This window comes from Pristis pectinata, chromosome 3, assembly GCF_009764475.1.
Source record: "Pristis pectinata isolate sPriPec2 chromosome 3, sPriPec2.1.pri, whole genome shotgun sequence".
Classification (NCBI taxonomy): domain Eukaryota; kingdom Metazoa; phylum Chordata; class Chondrichthyes; order Rhinopristiformes; family Pristidae; genus Pristis; species Pristis pectinata.
Window position 1 is genome coordinate 78,047,404 of NC_067407.1, and position 9,188 is coordinate 78,056,591.

The 9,188-nt window shown below is 39.3% G+C and overlaps 1 long non-coding RNA gene across 1 annotated transcript in view; it reads right to left on the reverse strand.

Annotated features, from left to right (window-relative positions):
* Nucleotides 1-9,172, reverse strand: part of LOC127567831 (uncharacterized) — a 31,340-nt gene extending 22,168 nt beyond the window's left edge. Inside the window, exon 1 of the long non-coding RNA XR_007955949.1 lies at nt 9,083-9,172. This is a non-coding gene — a long non-coding RNA (uncharacterized LOC127567831). The remainder of the gene's footprint in view (nt 1-9,082) is intronic.
* Between the last annotated feature and the right edge of the window lie 16 nt (nt 9,173-9,188).

Genomic DNA, 9,188 nt, shown 5'->3' on the forward strand with positions numbered 1-9,188 from the left:
CCTTCCCTGTTTGGTGGTTTCTATATCTTGTTCACAGATTAACTGAAATGCTGGCTATCAGTGTTTACCCATGTTATAGGAAGTAAGCTTTTTTTAATTAAAAAAAAAGGACATTTGTGTGCTGAGAGGGACCCTGAGTTTACTTGATATGATAAGGCCCGGGTGGGACAGCAGATTAGCACACTTTCATCAAATTCAGCTCAAGATGATGGAGGGAAGAGAATTGCTGCAATTTAAAGTTATAGTTCTTAATTTATATTTATGTGGCCTTCAGTTCTTACTGCTCTTTGGACAAATAATCTTTCTTATTGTCATTTGGGGATGTACAATAAACTAAGGTGGAAGACAGAAACACAACATCTGCACTGATGTCCCTCTGTATTAGGGATAAAAGTCACATTTGGGATCAGAGTGCAGCAGAGCAAGTTTTTTGTTACTTTAAATCCAGCTCATGTTGTTTGTGACAATGATGGTGATGGCATATGTGTATGAACACCAATGGAGATATCTACAGGCAGGCCTTCAGGAGTCCACTCACAACAAGCTCTGCCTACAACCTGTCCTTTATACTTGGGATACAATGTTGGCATCTTCATGGCCTATATTTATTCCTCGACCAACATTTGAAAGAGATGATAAAAACATAGGGTCATAGATAGAGTCATAGCGTTGTACAGTATAGAAACGGGCCCTTCGGCCCATGCCAATCCTTTTACCCATTTACACTAATCCCATTGGTCCACACCAGGTCCATATCCTTCTATACCTTGCCTATTTAATTACCTGTCTAAATGTCTCTTAAATGTAGTGATTGTATCTGACAGCACCTCTCCTCTGGCAGCAAATTCCAGATATCAATCACTTTCCCCTCAACCCTTTAAAACCCCTTCTTGTCACCTTAAACATGCCCCTTTGTCTTTATACCCCACCCATGGGAAAAAGACTCTGATGATCTACCTTATCTATGACCCTCATCATTTTATATACCTCTATCATATCAGGTCACGGCTCAGCCTGCTTCGCTCCAGGTAAAATAAACTCAGCCTATGCAATCTCTCCTCAAAACTGAAGTCCTCCAATCCAGGCAATATTCTAGTAATCTCCTCTGCACTCACTTCAATGCAACCACATCCTTCCTGTCATATGGAGAGCAGAACAGCACACACCACTCCAAGCATGGTCTAAACAATGTTTTGTAAAGTTCCAACATAACGTCGCAACTTTTATATTCTATGCCCTAACCTGTGAAGGCAAGCTTGAAGACTAACCTTACCCATTTCCATAACTGCCTTGAAACTTACAGAATTATGTCACTGTTCCCAAAGTGCTTCCCCACCAATACTTCCACCACCTGCCCAGTTTCATTTCTTAAGGTAAGGTCAAGTACTGGCCCATTTTTAGTAAGTCTCTATTGTCTCAAAAAACTTCTTTGGATGCAGTTAACAAATTCCGTCTCCTCTAAGCCAGTTGCACTAAGGCAATCCAGTCAATACAGGGTAAGTTAAAATCCACCACTGCTATAACCGTATTGCTCTTATATCTTTCTGCAATTTGCTTACATATCTGTTCCTCTAATTCCTGCTGACTACTGGGAGGCCTATAGTATAATCCCAGCAAAGTGATCATTCCTCTCTTATTCCTAAATTCTACCCATATAGCTTCATTGGACGATTCCTCCAGGATACCCTAAGTACTGCCGTTATGTTTTCCCTAATCAGTAGTGGGACTTCTTCGTTTGCATTCCCCTCTGAAACTTCTACACACTGGAACATTAAACTGGCAGTCCTGCTCTTCCCTCAACCATCTATATGATTGTATGAGATTATAAATTCCAAGTGCTGATCCATGCTCTAAGATCATCTGACTTACCTGTGAGATACCTTGCATTAAAGTAAATGCAGTTGAGCCTGCAGCCTTCCTAACCATCCTTGACATTTTTCTCACCACCTGTTGCACTACTACTAAGCTTACCATCCCTCCTTGCCAAATTAGTTTAAACCCTCCCAAGTAGCGTGAGCAAACCTCCCTGCAACGATATTGAGTTCCCTCTCCAGTTTAGATGCAACCCATCCTTCTTGTATAGGTCCCACCTATCCCAGAAGCGATCCCGATGATCAAAGTACTAAAGCCATCTCTCCTGCATCAGATCTTTAGCATTTGTGTGTCCAATCCTCTTATTTCTTTGCTCATTAGCATGTGGCAAAGGGAGCAAGCACTGGAAATCTTACAATAGAAACACAAAATTCTAGAAACGGCAACTGAGGCACCATGGCACCACCTCAGGTGAGACGCATGAAGTTAATATTTCATGTTGAAGATTTTCATCAGAAGTTTAAACAAATTACCAAGCCATTTACCAGTATTTCTAAGGCCTTCAAAAGTGCAATTAATACAGGTACTAAGGCTGAAGCCAAGTGCATTAATAACTGAAGTAGATCCCTAGCAGAAAAACTTTTCACCAATAGGACAATGATTCAAAAACTGATAGGTAAACTCATCAGCAGAACAAGCAAATCGACAGGTAAAGTTCTTATCAGCAGAACAATAGCACGAACACTAACAAGTAAACCCCTCATCAAAGGGGATGGTAATGGAACAAGTAGAGACATGGGAAAAGGATTAGGCTGTTTAGCCCCTGTTCAATAACATCATGGATCACCTGCAGCCTCACTCCATATCCCTTAATACATTTTGTCATCAGAAATCTACAATGGTGGAATATCGCCATTTATCTGCTTCTGCTTGTCGTATCATCGCCTTTGTCACCTTAATGGCCAAGCGATCCATTTTGTTCAAATGGAAGGATCCAATACCTCCCACCACTTTTCAGTGTTTTTCTCAAACTATAGCATGTTTAAACTTGGAAAAAATTAGGAGTGGTACAGTTGATCCTTCGCTTAAATTTGAGGAAGTTTGGAGTCCATTTATTCAATATTTCCATATGATATAAGCTGACCTTTTTCAGATCCCTTTCAATAACCCTTGAATGCAGAGGAGCAGAGTTGAGGACATAGTAATGTTTTTTTTCTTTTTAATTGAAGAAATATAAGTTCAGTTTTTATTTTGAAGTTTTTGGGTTTTTTTTGGTTTATTATCAATATTTTCTTTTGATTTGGGGGTTCTTCTTTCATATAATTAAATTTCATTTCTTTTCAATCTTTCCTTTTGTATTTGTTCACTTAATAAGACAACGGGAGGTCTAGATTACTTTTTTTACTCCTTGTGATTATATATATTAACTGTTATGATTGCTAGCCTGATCGCTTAGTACTATATGTATAATTACTGATGTTATACATATTATTTTATACTAATTTGAAAATTAATAAAAAGATTGAAAAAGAAAGAAATCTACAATTTCATATCTAAAATTAACAATTAACATTATTATTTGCTGTTTGCAAAGAGATTTGTAATTTTCTCCCACTGTGTGCATTTAGAAATGTTTTCTAACTTCACTCTTGAAAGACTTGTCTCTAATTTTTAAACCATATCCCCAGATTCTCCACATACCAGTTCCCTTTAATATCTTGAGAACTTCCATCAAATCAGTTCCGCAGGATAGACTAAACTAGTTTCAATAACCTCTCATCATAACTTAACTTTGGGAATCTAGGTGTCATTCTGGTAAAACTATGCTTCATTTCCTCCAAGGCCAATATATCCATCTGAACTGCCAAGTATGCTCCAGATGTCATCTAACCAGGACATTGTATGGTCACAGTATAACTTCTATCCTCTTGTATATTAATCCTGTCAATCAGATCTGGCTGGATAGATTTATTTCCTTTAATGGACCTTGCCCTTGTGTACTGCTGTTGTAATTGTAGCATTCAGTACCACCTAAGATTGATATGGGAAATTGTTGTGACCCCACCACAGGCATTTGCAGGACACCACTAGTAAGACGCTATCAATTCAAGTGCCTGCTATTACCTCCTGCTGATCAGATCAATAATTTACCTTCAATTTTAACAATGTGGAAAAATATTTTTAATCCCATGCCTTCTGGAAGCCCATACAAGTAACATCCATAGACACCCCCTATCCATTACTTTAATGTTTTAAAAAAAGTAAATCACATTTCTCAAGCTGCAGCTTATACTGTAGATCTATGTTGACCTATCTAGTCAACTGAATGTTTTCAGGGTGTACTGTCACTCTATTCTTAATTATTAACTCTAGCAATTTCCCAACATCAGCTGTTAGGTCAGCTGGTCTATAATTCCCCTATTTGCTGCTCCTAACCACACAATCTTCCAATACAAAGCAATAGTTTATGAATGTAGAGAAATTTAGAAACTTACAGCACCTGAGATGTTTTCAACTTTAAGAGCCTGGGTCATAAAACCATCTGGTCTTGGGGATTTGTCACCCTTTAATGGCATTATTTTCTTTGTCATTGTTATGTTCCTTAAACCAATTTTGGCAAGTTCCCATTCATCCTTCAATGTTAATTACCTCAGAATGCCCAGAATGTTAATCCTTTTTACAGTAAGAACTCACGCAGAGTAATCATTCAACATGTTAACCATTTTCTTACTTTTTATTTATCACATCACTATTGTTCATTTTAAGAGGTTTATCCTCCCTATCCTAACTGTAAGTATTTTTGTATTGATTTGATTTACTTTGGAAAGTTTTTACACTCCCTTTTTGTAATGTTACTATCTATTTTATCACCTTTGATTATCTTTGTAAATCTTCAGTCGACAGGATCTGCATCAGTTTTATTTTGATTTATTGAATTTTTTTCCTTTAGTTTTATTTTTGTCCTTACTTCTTTAGTTACTTGTGGATTGGTAGTGTAGTGGTTGGCGTAACGCTATTACAGCGCCAGCGACCCGGGTTCAATTCCTGTCGCTGTCTGTAAGAAGTTTGTACGTTCTCCCCGTGTGTCTGTGTGGGTTTCCTCTGGGTGCACCTGTTTCCTCCCACATTCCAAAGATGTACAGGTTAGGAGTTGTGGGCATGCTATGTTGGTGCCAGAAGTGTGGTGACACTTGCGGGCTGCCCCCAGTACATTCTCAGTAATGCAAAAAGACACATTTCACTGTGTGTTTCGATGTACATGTGACTAATAAATAAATATCTTATCTTATCTTTTAAATCTCTTGCCCCCTAGAGGTATAAGATGGTTCTGTATCGCAGTTTCTCCCAACACCTCCCAGTACTCCACTTTGATTTTGCCTAGTAGCAGATTTGTCTCTCTACCATTTGTCTCATCCCATGGAAGTCAGTCTTCATAAATCTACAATCTTAGTAGCTGTTTCATGTTAGAGAAACAAAGGATTGCAGATGTTGGGATCTAGATGAAAAACACAATGATGCTGGAGGAACTCAACAGGTTAGGCAGTATCCGCTGTTTCATGTTTCTTTCTCGAAAACTGGATTGAACTTGATCGAACTATGACCACTATTAGATCTGTATTCACATACGGTTGGACTATTTACCAAATTTGTCTCATTACCCATTACTAAATCTAATACAACATGTTATTGCAGAAAACTATCACGAACTGTTTATATGAAATATATGGCAGCTTTAAAAAACACTATCAAGATCTCCCCTTTCTTTCATTTCCCCTATTGCTGCATCTTAAAACCTGTGTATACAGGCAGTCCCGAGGTTACAACAGGGCTCCATTCAGAAGAACTGATTGTAACCTGAACTGTTTGTAAGTTGGAAATAATCAAAAATAGTGTCTGGGAGAGGATCACAGAAACAGTTGTGATGGGAGAGCGAGCAGGGGCGGGAAGAGTGGCTGTCAGCCGACTTCACTGACTCAGTGAGTAAGCGAGTAAGTCTGCTCAGCTCTCTCAGCCCTGCTTGACACAGCTCTTGATTACTACGGCTATTTTGGGGGGGTTGGTGGTGTGGGGGTGTTTAGAGATGGCACACAGAAATGCCCCATTTCCATCTGGCAGAAGATGCCTTTAGCCCCACAGCAGCTGGAAAAATCCATCCCTATCTATCCCACTGATTTCCTAAAGCTTGTTCATCTATTATGAATGTCCATGAGTCAGGCGTTGGTGTAACCCAGGGAGGACAAATTTTTCCACAGCTTTTGAATAGTCATTGGCTTGGAAGTTAATGCTGCCTGATCTGCTGAGGATTTATAGCATTTTCTGCTTTTACTTCTTATCGCTATTAGGCCTGTAACAAATAAACACACACATCAATTCCCATCAATATATCAATAACAGCAAAGGAAACAGACAGATAAACTCTTTTCATTAAGTCAGTAAGTATTAAAATGACTGCTCAATTCCCCAAATTAGGCCAGTAGCTGATAAACTCACAATTAGGTCATGGCTGAAAACTGACTGGTAGATTCCTATCAACAAGCATGAACATAAACTTCAATCAACTAGATCAATAACTGAAAATTGTCTGATTACACCCATCAGTAATTCAGGAATAAGTAAATTCATAGGTCAAACCTGATCAATAGGTTAAAAACAGGCAAACTGTCAGTTAAACTCCTGTCCATAGACCAGTAATATAATCTCACAGATACATTCAGTAATTGGAAACTGTCAGATAAATTTCCATCAATAGTCAGGAATAGATAAACTTGCAAGTAAACTTACATCAATAGCCTGGAAAAGTTATACTCACTATTGGTGAATTCCCATCAATAGGTCAGTAACATATATTCACAGGTTAACTTTGATTAGCTGACTAGTAATTGAAAACAAGCAGGGCAACACCCATCAATAGATCAGTATCTGGTAAACTCACAGGTCAGCTCCCATCAACAGATCACTCTTGATTTAGTAACAGATAAACTCACAGGGTGAACTTGCTTTAATAGAGCAGCAACAGGTAAACTTCCGTCAATAGATCATTAACCAGTAAAATCATGGGCTGACTCCCAACTATAGATCAATAACTGGGAAACTCATTGGTAAACACATCAATAGGTCAGCAACTAGTAAATTCCCATCAATAGATCACTAATAAATTTCCATCAACATGTCTTGTCCTATATAAACTGGAAATAAACTCCCTAAATAAATTAGTCACAGGTCAATAACAGGTAAAGTCCTACGAACTCCCATCAGGAAGACAGGAACAGCTAAATTCTCCAGCCAAGCCCCATCAATAGGTCAGTAACTGATAAATTCCCTTTCATAATTCAGTAACTGGTAAACTCACAGGTCAACTCCCATCAGTAAGTCAATACTGTAACTTGTAAACTCACAGCTAGTTCCCTTTAAAACTTCAATAACAGGTAAAGTCACAAGTAAACTCCATCAATAGGGTCAGTGGCAGGCAAGTAATACATCTGTAACAGGTAACTCCCATCCACTCTCTTCAATAAGTCATAGATAAACTAACAACGCAAGATGGTGCCAGAGCGTGGTGACTCGTTGCAAGCTGCTCTCTGCAGATCTACTCATTTACAATGAAACTCCTTCCCATAATTTTTACCTTCCTGGGCTTGTCCTCACTCCCTAACTGCCTTAATTTCAAATCTTTATTGAGATTCTCTCTTATGCTGATGGTGACCCTGGCCTCACCTTATCGGAGATATTCCTTTTGTTCTATCTATCCCTCTACCATCCTCCCGAACCAACTTGCTATTTTTTCTTTTCCAGTTCTGACAAAAGATCACTGACCTCAAACATTAATTGTTTCTCCCTCGACAGATGCTGCCTGACCTGCTGAGTTTTCCAGCATTTTCTTCTTTTATTTCAGATTTTCAACAACTGCAGTTTTGTTTAATTTTCAACCTAACTCCCTCAACAGATTAGTCACTGGTAAGCTTTCAGAAATAGATTGGTAACAGCTAAACTCCTCTGAATTATCAGTAACAGATAAATTCACAAGTCATGTCAATCACCAACCAATCCAGGAAATGGATAGGAATTTCCTGTTACAGATGTATTAATTGCCTGCCACTGACCCTATTGATGGAGTGTATTGATAATTTGTCTGTCACTGACCTATTGATGGAGTTCCCCTTCAGGAAAGGGAAGGAAGGTGAACATGCGCCAGTCCACATTGGGGGATTGGTGGTGAAGAGAGTCAGCAGCTTTAAATTCCTGGGTGTTAACATATCAGATGACCTGTCCTGGGCCCAGCACATAGATGCAATCATAAGGAAAGCACACCAATGTCTTTACTTTGTTAGGAGGTTAAGGAGGCTTGGCTTGTCACCAAACACTCACAAACTTCTACAGATGTACTGTTAAAAGTATCCTGACTGGTTGAATCATGGTCTGGTATGGGAACTTGAATGCGCAGGAATGTAAGAAGCTGCAGAGAGTGATGGACTCTGCCCAATACATCATGGGCACATCCCTCCCCACCATTGGTAGTATCTACAGGAGGAGTTGCCTCAAGAAGGCAACATCCATCATCAAAGATCCCCATCATCCGGCCATGGCACCTTTTTGCAGCTACCATTGGGCAGGAGATACAGAAACCTGAAGTCCCACAACACCAGGTTCAAGAATAGCTACTTCCCTTCAACTATTCTGTTCTTGAACCAACCGGCAAAACCCTAATCACCACTATAGATTAGCAACACAATGACCACTCTGATCACTTTGCACTTTGTTTTTTTGATGTAATTGTGTTTTTTTTGTAAAAATTGTTTACTGAATGTTTTTTCTTGTGAATGCTTATATGACGCTATGTGCCTGTGATGCTGCTGCAAGTAAGTTTTTCATTGCACCTGAGCATATGTGTACTTGTGCATATGACAATAAACTCGACTTTGACCAATAGGAGAGTAAACATGTAAATTAACAGTTAAATTCTGATCAATACATCAGAAATATTAACTGACAAGTAAATTCCCACTAATAGGTCAGTAATTGGTAAATTACTTCACTTTATTTATACAGCGCGGTAACAGGCCCTTCTGGCCAACGATCCCGCACCGCCCAATTACACCCATAGTGTAATAGTTAAATTCTGGTTAATAGGTCAGTAATATACACTGACAAGTAAACTCCCACCAATAGGTCAGTAACTGGTAAACTAACAGTTAAATTCTGATCAATCGGTCAGTAACAGATAAACTGATAATGGGACCGCCCTCAGTGGATGAGTAACTAGTAAACTCACGGGTTAACTCCGCCCATCGACAGTCGCGCCTCCGACGGGGCCGCCGGGAGCGCGCCGGCACGGGTTCGGATTTCGACCGTTGGTTGCGAACTGCCGCGAGGTGGGA